Source organism: Mus caroli, unplaced genomic scaffold (assembly GCF_978045245.1).
Source record: "Mus caroli unplaced genomic scaffold, Mus_caroli_1 scaffold_16, whole genome shotgun sequence".
NCBI classification, from domain to species: Eukaryota; Metazoa; Chordata; class Mammalia; order Rodentia; family Muridae; genus Mus; species Mus caroli.
The window spans coordinates 72,756,002-72,770,287 of record NW_028227271.1 but is presented as its reverse complement, the minus strand read 5'-3'; the positions used below and the strand labels follow the sequence as shown (position 1 = coordinate 72,770,287).

At 45.3% G+C, this 14,286-nt stretch overlaps 1 pseudogene; it reads right to left on the bottom strand.

Annotated features, from left to right (window-relative positions):
- Positions 1 to 158: 158 nt before the first annotated feature.
- On the bottom strand, positions 159 to 763 carry LOC110311014 (CDC42 small effector protein 1 pseudogene; annotated as a pseudogene).
- Between the last annotated feature and the right edge of the window lie 13,523 nt (positions 764 to 14,286).

Below are 14,286 nucleotides of genomic sequence, written 5' to 3'. Positions count from 1 at the left end.
GCAAACTCGGGGTTCAGCTGTGGCTCCCACTCCTGCCTGCCTCGATTAGAGAAAAAAAGCAAGAAGTTTAAACAGGTAGCACCCGACCTTCATTCAGGAGCAAGAAACCCATTCCAGGTTCCCAGAGAACCCCCAGCTCAGATCGAGGGTGTGCAGGGCTTCAGCGGAGCTCCTCTGGCCCACCAATAGTCACTTGGTCAGTCCTGCTGCCTTGACCCCCATCTCCAGGAGGGGCAGAGGCCAGAGGGAGTATAGGGAGACCAGCCCCCACTCCTTTTGAGGCACTTGTTAGAGAGAAAGAGGGGGGCCCTTGGGTCACTGGTTGAAGGGATCTGGTGGTGGCATTTCTTTTGGGCTGGACACAGAATCAAAGAATGGGAACTCCAAGACTGCAGAACCAGTCCCATGGGAGCTACAAGGCCCTAGAATTGCTCCACGGTCTGTCACGGTGGTTTCCCTTGGATCTCATCTGCTCCTGAACTGCACCTGTCATGGCAAGTCCGTCTCCAGCCCCCATCTCTCCAGAGCCAATGTGAGTCAGGTGGACAAAGTTCATTGGCTCCCCAATCATAGTGCGGTCAATCGTCTTCTCTTTTTCCTCGGCTGGGGCTTCTCGACCACGCAGCAGCCCAGTTTGTGCCAAAACTCGCTCATGTTCCCTGATGGTTCCAGCTTCAGGCCGCTGCCAGAGGCCCCAGGGGCTCGTGTTTGTTGCTAACCAACCAGTCCTCACACGCAGGTGTAACAACCGGATAGGGTGGGTCAACCGGATGGGGTGGGAAAAGGTAGAAATCCTAAACACCAACAAGTGGCCTTCGGTGAAGGTCGGAGTCTCTGACTGGTGGGGCACCGGCAAGAGGCTTGGGCAGGCAGGCACAAGGTCCTGTCTTCTTTAGATGTGGAATCCTGCGGCTCCCCGGTGTCCCAACTGCGGGCGGGGGCTCCGCCACTCTGGGTCCCCGGGCTGCTTCTCAGCACGGCGGGGAGTTGAGGGCCTTAGTTCTACTTTTACTTGGGTAACTAAATAATATACCCAAGCATCTAATTCCTGTTACATCAAACCCTCCTTTTTTCCCACCCCCCAAGATATTTCATTACCTGGATGGGAAGGAAGGCTATAACTCTCTACCTTTAACATTCTTCACTGAAGTTTGTGCCAAGTCCCTTCCATCCCCTGAGATATATAATGGACAAGCCACTGGCCATCAACTCTCACAGACACAAGAATTTTGGGCTTGTTGCATAAGGACACTCCTTTATAGAGAAGGTGGCTTGATTTTGGAGACCAGCCTGATTTTGGAGTGTTCTATGTGCATGGCTGCTGGAGAGGAATGGCTGGTGCCCACCCTCGGCTGTGGTCTGTACACGGCTCTTTGGTTGTATTAGCCATATAGCTGGACTTTTCTTGTCCACTGTTCTTACTGTTAAAATGAAGACATTATTTCCCAATCTAGCCTGTGATGATGAAAGAAGAAAGAACAGACACATGTACAGAAAGGCTGGGATCAGGCAGGCTACGGTCTGTCTGACAGAACAGCACTAACTCAGATCAGCATCCTTATGTGCAGCAGAGAAGGAAGGCTTGACAAATCTTGGTAGAAGGTCTCTGTAGAAGGTCTTGGGTTCTGTTCATCCAGGAGGAGGAAGCTGCTGAGGTTACTTTTTGCGCAATCTTTTCCACACTTTCTTAGATCAGAGGAAGACTTTGCTTTGACTATGAACCCCTCTGAGGGGAAATCTTTGCTAATTTGCCTTAGTTTGAGACATCTGTCCTTGTCAATAATACACATTCACTCAGGTGGGTTTTTTTTTTTTTTTTTGGAAGAAAGAACACACAAAGAAAGAAACACACAAGAAAGAACACACAGAAAGAAGATTTTGCCATTCTCTGAGTTTATTTTCTTTCTTGCCATACAGAATGCTACACATCTAGCAGCTAAAATGACATCTGTTACCTTACAAGTTCAGTAGCGTTTCCCCCAGCCACAGGAAAGAAGTTCTCTTCTACTCATTGGAGATCAGCAGGGTCTTAAGCCTCAGAGACTGCTTCTCTTCCTGCTCCTGACCCTGCTCCATCTTCAGGGCTAGTCAAGCCAGAGCTGAACATTTTCCATCTTCCTGAGCTTCCTGCCTCTCCATCCCAGCTGCCCTCCAGCCATGGGGCTCCTGTGATCAGGAGGGGGTCTATCAGAATTACCTTTTCACCCCAAGATCTTTGTGGGGTGAAGTAAGACCTTTGGGTCACATTAGATACATGGTCACAGGCTCTCAGCATTAAGAAAGACCATCTTTGAGGACAGCTATCCTGTCTATATATTATATGTTTCTATAACACAGAACGTTGCTTTTCTGCTGATCATGGCTGGCTGTGTACCTCTAACTTGGCAGACACATCCTCCACGTTGCAGGCTGGGATGTGATTTTGTCACTGGGCAGAGCTATATGAAAGGGATTGGGACCTTTAAGAAAGGGACTCCAGAGTGCTCCCTCATCCATTCTAGCATGCGGAGATACAGTAAGAGACACCATCTGTCAACCAGGAAAGAGCTATTGCTGGACACAAAATCTGTCTTGATCTTGAACTTCTTGAACTTTGTCTAACTGTAAGAAATGCATCTCTGTCATCTAAGAACCTCCAAGTATTTGTTACTTAAGCTCACAGACAAAAACTAAGACAATCCCTAAACTAACAAAGCCAAGGTTATGGGCCTGGGAAGCAGGTTTTTCTGGGGTGCTACTAGATATAGCCATGGGAGGCCCTCTTACTTTCACCCTTGTTTTTGGTCCCAAATTCCTGCCTGTAAGATTGGTGGTACTGTAGTTTGACCATTGGTTTGGTCCTTAAACTTTGAGATACGACTCTTCTCATTATCTCATAGATTGCTCCCCCTCCCACCACTCTGGGCTTTCAGAAGACCGTTCCTTTCATTTTTCAGCAAAGGAAATAACTTCTGTACACTGGACACTAGGTCAGGGGATTCTACATGTGCAAGACCATTGTATCTTTTCCTTTATTGTCATGTAACCAATACAAGAGGACAAGTCAGATAGTACTTTGTCAGAGTGATAAAAGCTAGTATGTCAATGAGGACTGAGTATACCTCATGTAAGTTTTGATGGAAGGACAGACCGTTGCTGGGATTTTCCCTCTGAAATGCTATAACTCAAATCCAACCTCAAAGAGTCATAGAACATGCAACAGTGAGTTTTCTGTTAAGAAACAAATCATATCCCTCAATTTTTTTCAACAGTGTCAGGCCCTAAGGGACAAAGAAACAGTGTGGAAATGTTCTAGACTAAATGAGATCCCAGAGCTGTGAAAACTAAAAGCAACCTAAGCAAACATTTTGTAGATGAATTTTAAAAATGTATAAAATTCCATGATGAAATGGAATATGGAGTTTGAATAAAAGGAGTTTCCAACCAAAATTTGCTTAAGCTGAAAAAGATACCATGGCTGCCTTAGTTAGGGTTTTAATGCTGTGAAAAGATACCATGACCAAGGCAACTCTTATGTGGACAACTTTTAATTGGGGCTGGGTTACAGGTTCAGAGGCTTAGTCCATTATCATCAAGGCAGGAGCATGGCAGCATCCAGGCATGATGCAGGAGGAGCTGAGAGTTCTACATCTTGTTTCAAAGGCAAACAGATGAAGACTGGCTCCCAGAGAGCTAGCATGAGGGTCTTAAAGCCCACCCCCACAATGATACACTTCCTCCAACAAGGCCACACCTCTTAATAGTGTAATGTAGGCACACTCCATGAGTCAAGTGTATTCAAACCATCACAATAGCTATTAGGACAACAATAGAACGACAATATCCTTAGGAGTGCTCTCTAAGATGTGAGAATAAGAGGGTTACTATGTCAGTTATCTTCACTCTTGTGGTTAATCAGAATGAACAATAAAGTGAATGTAATAATATATTAATATAGAATCAAGGCACATGGCATGTAAGCATGTGATCAGATGTTTTGATTCTTGTAGCTTTTTGTAAATTTGAATTTTTTTTCAAATAAGAAGTAAAAAAAAAATGAGAACAACAGAAAAACACTGTGGTGAACAACCCTACATTCATCTCAGGGCAATTGCTTTTACTTGAGGGGGAATTCTTTGCATTATTCTAAATGGAACTGCTCCATCTAAAGATTGCCATGCTAAAATGGTTTTGTGGGCACTGCCAAATTGCCAGGTGGGTTTTGGCTCCAGATCTCCAGATAGAATACTACTGAAAGAACTCCCTTAGTGAAGGAGCCTGGAAGCTGGTTTGGCCATGGATCCCATCTCTTTACTGAATGCCAAGGACCAGCCTTGGTTTGGAGAGGGGTGTCTGGGAGCAGAGAAAAGAATGACTCAAAATCAACTGTGGGGTACAAGCTGACAGCCTTGTGTTCTGCTTGAGCAATTAGCTCTCCAGAGATCTGCAGACAACTCCTCTAGATGGCTCAGCTCTTGCAGACCAAAACCCAGTCTTTTATTTACATAGCAATTCAATCATTTGAATAAACAACCTTCTTTTATAGTTCAAATACAACCCAATGAACACATCATATTCCTCTATTCATTGCACCGGACTCACTGAATCCCTGCTAAGAGCAAGACTCCAGGGTTGTGGTGGAGGGAGGGACTCTGTTTAGGGCTCTGTGGAACACAGAAGGAATTAGACTCAGGACAAACTCAGGAAAAATGACCACCAGGAGTCAGATGCTCTTGTCAGCATAGCACCATGAGGGAGGGGAACAGATGTTCATGCAAACACAGCATCACATGGGCAGGACAGATGATCATGCACACATGTGGGTCAGGGTGGGATGTGCTCCAGTACTGCCCACAGACAGCAAGGTGCATGCAGTAAGTTCTCTGGAAACAAAGTTTGGGAGTTCCTGAGGCAGCCTGGGCTGGGGTGGCATAGCCAAAGCTTCACCATAAACCAGGCTGGTGAGGTCTATGGCTTGCATTTCTCTTTCTCTTCTCAATGTGCTAACTCCATTAAAGTGAGAGGAGTAGAATCAGCAGGAAGCAGTGTGGACGGAAGGCCTTCTGTCCTTGGAGCTCTGCATTTTATACTAAAATTTTGATTAGCACCCCTGCACATAACTACAGCTCCCTGGGGCTATCTACTGCTTTGACCAGAGGTCTTTAAGTGGCATGTCTGTACACAGACACACTCTGCTGCTGTTTGAATGCTCTGAGTGTCCTTTAATGCCGTTCATGCTGGCGCTGTCCTGTGGGCATTACTGTATCCAAATATTTCCTTTCCAATTGAAAAATCCCAGTGGCTCAAAATCATCAGAATGTAACGAAGCAGGTGAAGGTCTGACTTAATTTTCTCTCAGCAAACTTAACAAGCAGGCAAGGAAAGCAAGGGCCCAGGGACTTCTGCAGGACAGAGACAGCAGCTGGTGGCTGGAGGCAGCTACCCCATCAGGGACCACAGAGGGAGAGACGAGAGATAGACCAAGATGTCAAGGGAGATGCAGGGGCCATTTTTGGGTAGTTAAGGCATTATTTTCAGAAACTGCAGTCATCTTCTTTACTTTAAGTCTTTTATTTATTTATTTATTTATCTATTATTTATCTATTTATTTTTAATTGAGACGGGCTTTCCTGTAGCACATGCTGGCCTTGAATTTGCTTGGTAGTCAGGAATGATCTTGAACCTATCCCTGCCTCCACTTCCTGAGTGCTGGGATAGTAACCCAGTTTATAAGAAGTTGCTGACAAACCTCAGGGCTTCATTTATGCTGGACAAGCACCTTATTAATTGTGCTCTGTTTCTGCTCTCCATCTTGTTTTCTGCCCACTCCTTTCCCTCTTCACTGGGCCGAAGAAGACTTCCCATACCTTTAGCCCTTAGAGGACATGCCCATCTGAAGCCCAGAAGGCGTCCTTGCTTAGAAATGCACTGTTCGAATATGTAATGCATTAAGATGAGGTCTACTGGCCTGGTGGTGGACATGACCCAATGACTGACATCCTCAGAAGCACTAACAGATGTGGTGATGAGGATAAAGGCCTATGCTGATGGTGGTGATGCTGTGACCCAGCCAAGGTCAAACCACTAAAGCTGAAAGGGACAAGGGACAGTTTCCCTGAAGCAGTAGGCTCTGGTATGACCTTGCTGATGCCTGCATTTTGGGCCCCTGTCTTCTAGAAGTAGGAGAGGAAAATCTTTTGTTGTTTTTAAGCTACCCAGATTGGGTCCATTTATTACAATGACCTTAAAAGGGAAAAGCTATTTCAGGTCAACTTGAAAAGCAGTGTGTTCCTTTTTTTTTTTTCTTTAAAGGTGGCCTAGTGATGATTTGGCATGGACCATCTGTGCTTCCACTGTGATCTGTTTTGCTGAAATCATGTTGGTTTCGGGAACAGAGCTCTGAGCTATGGCTTATTTCTGAGAGGCTGCAATTTAATTTGTTACTGAAGTAGAGGCTGCACAGATTTTTGTATTGCGTGACAACAAAACTTCCCCCAAAGACTAGATGGCCTTCACTGCATTGTGTCTGCTGCTGTGAGTTTCACACCTATAAGGGGTTTGGATCAGCAGACAGGGGGAAGGACCAGGAACAAAAGGGGGGTATCAAAAGATGGGTTCAGAGGAGGATGTGGCAGCAAGGCAAGTAAGCTGGTCCTACTTGGACGTCTGGGCAGCTGGGTGGGGTGATTAAAAAGTGGCTGTATTAGTACCAGTTTGCAGTATAGCTCAGAAAAGGGAGGGCTTTCAGGGAAGAAGAAACCCGTCTGGACAGCCATTTTCCCAAATTCTTTGCTGTGACAAGAATACTAGCCCAAGAGGCCTCTGTCCACAAGAGAGCCCTTACCCTAAAGCAGAGGAGGACAGGTGCCACTCAGAGTTTCCAGATTATCCTGTCACTCTGGGCTCCAGCTCGTCACCAGGACCTCAGCTCCTCCCTCCCTTCCCCTTCCTTCTTCTCCCTGTCGTCCTCTCTTTCTCTTTCTTTATCCTCCAAACAACTCAGGCCCTGTGCAGTTTCAAGTGTGTGTGACTGGTGACAGAGCAAGCCACTGGTGCAGGTGGGGTTCAGTCTGTGTCACCTTCCTTCTCAGAGCCTGTCATTCTCTTTGTTTCCATGGCCCTTCTGGGAAGGGCTGACAGCAAACCATAAGGGCTTGTGTGGGCAGGAAGGACTTTTATTTTCTTTCCCACCTCCGTCTTTGAGGAGAAGGGCCCTACATCCATTAGCCACTCAGCAACGAGACACGTACAGGGACATGTGCGGGTATGACATTTCATAGAAATCCATTGCCACGAAGCATCTGCTGTAAAGATGGGAACACGGTCACTGGGTCTTGTCAAGGACCTGCTATGATGATCCAGTCTGACACCCTGGGAACTTCTCGTCCATTTACATTTCTAGCAATGCTTTCCCTTAAAAAAATTCTTTTTTACTGTTTCATACAGAAATGATCATTTTCCTTTAATTTTTTCATTTTAAAATTCGTGTGTGTGTCTGTGTGTGTGTCTGTGCCAGTGAGTATAGCAAGCAGCAGATTCCTGGTAGAGCTGCTCTGTGAGTGCTGGGAGCTGAGCTCAGGTCCTCTGCAGGAGCAGCAAGTGCTGTTAGTCACTGAGCTGCCTCTCCAGCCCCAGACAATCACCTTTCCAGTGGTATTTGCAATACATATTTGCAATAATGTGTAAGTGCTTGTCTACTTATTTCCAAGATGTGTTCAACACATGACAAAGAAAGCCTGTTGTCTTCCTCTTTCCCTCCAGCCCTTGGCACCTTCCAAACTATAGTTTTTTTCCTCTATGGATTAACCTAGCCTGGATATTTCATGCAAATGGGATGAGATCTTTGGGTTGGGATTCTTTCACTTAAAATAATGCCCACATTATTAAAATAATAATCCACATTGCATTGCATATCAATACTTCATTCCTTTTTATGGTTGAATTATATTCCATCACGTGGATATACCAAAGTATGCTTATCTGCTGATGGACATTTAGGTTGTCCCCCATCTTTTGCCTGTTGTGAATAATACTGACACGAATATTCATGCATATATACATATGTGTACAAATATACATATTTACATTAATATGTGTGTATAATATATATGTATATGTATGTACATATTTATATTCAGTGTGTGTGTGTGCATTTGCTCAAATTCTAGTTTTCAATTCTTTGGTGTATATAGCTAAGTGTAGATTCATAGGTCATATGGTAATTTTGTGCTTAACTTTTTGAAGACCTGCCAAGCTATTTTCCATAGCAGCTGTGCCATTTTCTGTTCCCACCAACAGCGCACCAGGTGTACTTCTAAGGGGCCATTTTCTCTCGGGAGAGCTTCCTCCTCTGCACTCCTGCTGATAGGAAGAAAATAGAAAAACCAATTGCATGTTGGGAATGTCCTCCGCATTGACAATTTGCTTAATGTTTTTTTCCTGTTTTCTATAAAATTGGCGTAGGCATCTTCTCAACTTAAGTTACACTGCAACTGTGCTTCCTGCCTTTTGTCACATCAAGGAACAGGCAGAAAATGACAGCTTTTGTGCAGGCTCATGGGAGAGAGTACCCATGGCTACTGGTGAAGGGTCTGGACTCTGATATTCTGTGGGAGGAGGGGTCAGACCCCATGAGTACTTCTAACATATTTGCCAGACGCCACTGTGTTGGGATGTTTTCATTTCTAGTGCTGTTCCAGGTTCAAAGTTGTAATCTTTATAGAGAGCATCTTCATTCAAGCATCAGACATTTTTGATTGATACACGAGTGATATGGGCAGTTGAGGCAGCCAGGTCCATTTTACCATGCTGCTCAAACATGTATAATGATTGCAGACAGGCTTTGGGTGCACCAGGTGCACCAGGGTCCAAACACAGAATACCACTGTGCTCTAGTTTCCACTGGATTCAGTTTGTCTCAGTAAGAGTTAAACCACCACCAAGGGGTCTCCTCTCATGTCAGTCATTTAGTGCATGTAAATGGATTGTTACATGAAGACTGTTGCACACACCACAATTTCTGTGGGCGAGCAGATCATTCCTGTGGTTAGGAGGAGCAGTATCTAGCCATTGGTTTATAGATCTCAACTACCACAGAGAGTTTCATGAGAGTCTGAGACTGTGGAGGCCCAGAGTTAGACTAATAAATCAGAGTTAAGTGGGAAAGGTTCTGCGGGGCTCCGTGGTCTGTCATCTATGCTGCAGAGAATCTTTGAAAGAGTGTAGGAGATGCCACTGCCAATACCTTTTCTTATTAGTGGAGGCAGAGGGAGAGGGAGAGGGAGAGGGAGAGGGAGAGGGAGAGGGAGAGGGAGAGGGAGAGGGAGAGGGAGAGGGAGAGGGAGAGGGAGAGGGAGAGGGAGAGGGAGAGGGAGAGGGAGAGGGAGAGGAGAGGCAGAGGCAGAGGCAGAGGCAGAGGCAGAGGCAGAGGCAGAGGCAGAGGCAGAGGCAGAGGCAGAGGCAGAGGCAGAGGCAGAGGCAGAGGCAGAGGCAGAGGCAGAGGCAGAGGCAGAGGCAGAGGCAGAGGCAGAGGCAGAGGCAGAGGCAGAGGCAGAGGCAGAGGCAGAGGCAGAGGCAGTAAAAGACCAAGGATCTGTCAGCGCCCTTCAACTCTGCTTCTGTCAGATAAAACACAGTCCCATGACTGCAGCAGAGGAGGTCACATACCTGTAAGTCCTGGAGAAAGAAGCTCATTGGACAAATAGGTGGCCAATGGGAAGCCAAAAACTGTCAAAAAGATACAAATTGACTGAAATCAGCAGGTCCCAACAGAGTAAACCCTCCAGGGTGGATGGAGCAAATAATACAATCACAAAGACATGAGGGATAGGTTACAGAGTCTGAAACACTATACTTGGCGAAATAAAATTTATTGCCCTCACCTCCTGATGTTCCCTCAGACAATGGAGCAGTATGGACCATAGTAAGATCTTGTTTTTTGTTGCTTTCCAGTGCTATAGTAGAATACTTGATACTGTATAAAACTAGGAGGTTTATTTAACCCACAGTTTGGGAGGTTGAAAGTTTAAGCTTGACTGGCCCCATCCATTTGGATCCCTATTGTGATGGCTCCACGGAAGTATTGTTGGTGATCACATGGCAATCACATATAACAATTCAATTCTTGTGGGAACTAGCTCTTCATTAACTCAATATACTGGGTGGTTGTGTGTGTCAACTTGACACAAGCTGGAGTTATCACAGAGAAAGCAGTCTCTCTTGAGGAAATGCCTCCATAAGATCCAGTTGTAAGGCACTTTCTCAATTAGAGATCAAGGGTGGGAGGGTCCATTGTGGGTGGTGCTATCCCTGGCCTGGTAGTCCTGGATTCTATAAGAAAGTAAGCTGAGCAAGCCAGGGGAAGCAAGCCAGGAAGCAGCATCCCTCCATAGCCTCTGCATCCTTTGGTGATGAACAGCAACATATAAGCTGAAAAACCCTTCCCTCCCCAACTTGCTTCTTGGTCATGATGTTTTGTGCAGGAATACAAACCCTGACTAAGACACTCAAGAACTTCCCTACTCCCCAAAAGGGTGTAATGCAGGTGACCTAACGGGATTCTACCATGCTTTGCCTCTTTTCAACGTCCTATTGTGGCTGCTCAATCTGCCACATTGAAGACTAAACTGTTAATTCTCAGATCTCCAGAGGATGCATTAAAATCCTTTCTAAACCACAGCAACAATAGAGCAGCATTTGCCAAGTGAATAAGCGAAGAACTCTGTGCTGCCAGAGCCCATCAAAAGCAGCAGAGGAAGACCAAGGTGAGTCAAGTCCAAACACTCAAAGAGTGTTAGAAATGCAGAACACTTTAAAAGCAGAGGTCAACAAAACCCAGCTAAGTGATGTAGCAGAGAAGTCATCAGGTTGTACATCAGGACATCTAGGTTCTATGCGACTTGTGTTTTCAAGATGACACATCCCTCAAAGAGCTGTTTTAAATTGGTAGAGAACAGGCCCTCGACAACCAGTGTTGGGGTAATTAGAAATGGAAACAACCTCTCAGGGACAGCAAGACCTACAGCTGAAAAATCCCCAGGGATGTTAGAAGTGCCAAGTGAAAACGGTAAATGTGACAAACCACAAGCAGACAGAACGTGGTACTTACTGAGCCTCTGCTACGGGAGGGTTTGTAGCTGTCTTTAGTCTGTTGCACTATTATACCAGTCCCCATGAAGCCCCACACCCCAGCATATGCAGCTGAATTCCCTTCTGTGCTCTTTTGTACAAGAGACCCCCCCACTCCCCTCGACTTCCCACATCACTCTGAGATTAGCTGTTTCCATTCAGTGAGTGCCTCGGAGAGTACCATGTTAGCACATACTGACCTTCATCTTCCAACCTGCTGGCTAGGATATGCAGACAAATAGAATAATACTGTACAAGCCCAGAGGGAGAGGGTTTCATAGAAGAGCCATAGCAGAGCTCTCTGTCTAATGCAGGCATTAATTTCCAGGGCACTTATAGGCATTTTCAGGGATGTAAAAATGCAATTGGTCCTCTGGTGTTAGGGAGTCACTAAGGGATGTGCTCCAGCTTCACTAAGCACGTAATCAACAGAGCTCATGTAAAATGTGGGTGATGGTTGATCTAGCTTACACGCTCAATCTTCCTCAATCCTCCCATCCTTTCTGTCTTTGTCTGTCTGTCTGACATAGCTGTCTGTCTTTCTACTTCCTATATTTCCTATTATTTATTTTTCTTTAGAGCCCTTATTCTTGGGTCTCAGATCCCTACAAAGATCTCTCAATTTATTGTACAAAGCAATTCATTTATTCCTCTCTGCTCCACTCTCGCTTAGCCCTGGTAACTCCCTCTTATGTGGCCAGTCTTTTAACACTCTCCCTGTACAACCCAGAGCATGGCCACCCAGCATTGAGCATCACTTTGCTCCAGGCACTCTGGTGAAGATTATTCAGTCAAGAGAAACTCTTTTCCCGACAAAACCAATTTTCTACTGTTTTCCTATCTTCAAATTTGTAATTTTTCGAAAAACAACTCCTCATTTAGTGCTCTGTAGTTCACTCGTCCTAGCTTTTTGACTTGGACATTAATTAATTTCTTCCTATTCATGCCTTCTCTCCTCTTTTTAACCAGTGCAGTGTGTTTTCTGCTGAGCCTTGCTGAATGCTTTCCCATAGGTACTTATACGTGACTACGCCTTAGTGTTTTCAGATAGCATAGGTTTCTGCTTATCCATTCTCTTTTATTCAAGGGGGTTTGTGCATATTTCTTTTTTTCCTCTGGTTGGAGTTGGCATTTTTAATTTTGATTTGATTTTGAGTTCATGGCTTCACAGCATGACGAGCATGGAAGTTCCTGCACCTTCTTCCTCCTCAGAGGTTCCATTTCTGCCCGACATCAGACAGTTGTTCTTGCATATTCATGGGCACTTGAACTGAAAGGACTGGCTTTCATTCCAGGTTGTATGTGTGTGAATATATGTGTATGTGTACTCTTATACACATAGGAATCAGACCCTCCTTATTAATTATGCTGTGTAGGTAGTCCTTCTGGAGTTTATTTTGGAAGACAGAGGGAGAGTTACACATACAAGGGCTTTGTACCTTTATTGTGAAATTGTACCATTGAACTTCATATAAAGTGTCTGTTTTCATCTTTCTTTTATTTGAACTGTTCTGCAGTCTGTACTCCATCTTGAGTTGACTTCACAATCCCAGCCTTGCTATCTCTCTTTTTTTATTTTTGTAGGTGAGTAATGTTTCCCAGGTTCCTGCATCTAAAAGTAATCACTCACACACACACACACACACAGAGACACAGAACTCCCACCCCCACGGTGTATCATGATATGCCTGTGGAGGTCAAAAGGCAAACATGCAGGAACTTTTTTTCCTTTTAATTGAGCGAATCCTGGGAATTGAACTCAGGTCATCAGGTTTATTGACAAGTACTTTTGTGTCTGCTGAGCTCTATCACTGGCCCAGTGACAGCTCTTCTATAGAAGCAGATTGTATTTTCTTACGAGTATATCACTGATGTTCCCCTGTTGCCTGTGGTGTCTCATGGGGAGAACATTGAAATGAGATGGTTTCTTTGTTCACAATTTCCCTTTTAAAGCCTAGAAACTTTACTATATCCAGTCTAGGAGGTGGTTATCCTATATCACCCACACCCATGTTGTATAGAGTACGGCTTCATCATAGATGTTGTCCTGTCTTTAAAAGCTTTGTAAACACTTCCCAAGTTATTTGCTCTGTTTTGCTGCTTGGGATTTCAGTGATGAACATGTTGTATGATGCTCATGTCTTCTGTCTACAAGTTTCCTTTCTTCACATTCTTCATGCTTTTTGTAACGTTTCCAGGCTCATCCTGCCATGGCCTGTTGTGATAGTTTGTATATGCTTGGCCCAGGGAGTGGCCCAATTAGAAGGTGTGGCCTTGTTGGATTAGGTGTGTCACTGTGGGTGTAGGCTACAATACCCTCATCCTAGCTGCCTGGAAGTCAATCTTCTCCTAGCGGCCTTCAGATGATGATGTAGAACTCTCAGCTCCCCCTGCACCATGCCTGCCTGGACGCTGCCATGCTCCCACCTTGATGATACTTGACTGAACCTCTGAACCTGTAAGCCAGCCCCAATTAAATGTTGTCCTAAAGAGCTGCCTTGGTCATGGTGTCTGTTCACGGCAGTAAGACCCTAACTAAGATGTCCGTCTTTACGCTCTAGTCTTTCTTTGTACATTAGCTCAGATTGTCTCTCCTTGTCCACTCACTGTCTTGCAGCCAGGCTGCTGAGTTTCTGGACTCCCTTTATCAGGATATTGAACTTGGATCTTCCAGATCCTATGGTAAAACATCTAGTTAATTTAAAAAATGTTCCATGGAAGGAGTTAAAGAGATAAAGTGTGAAGCAGAGACTGAAGGAATGAGCATCCAGAGACTGCCCCGCCTGGGGATCCATCCCAAATATAATCACCAAACCCAGACACTATTGTGGGTTGCTTGCTGTCACAAGTGCTTGCTGACTGAAGCCTGATATAGCTGTCTCCTGAGAGGCTCTGCCAGTGCCTGACAAATACAGAAATGGATGCTCACAGCCATCTATGGGACTGAGCACAGGGTCCCCAATGGAGGAGCCAGAGGAAGGACCCAAGGAGCTGAAGGGGTTTGCAGCCCCATAGGAGGAACAACAACAGGAACTAACCAGTAGCCCCAGAGCTCCCAGGGACTAAACCACCAACCAAAGAATACACATGGTGGGACTAATGGCTCTAGCTGCATATGTAGCAGAGGATGGCCTAGTCGGTCATCAATGGGAGGAGAGGCCCTTGGTCCTGTGAAGGCTC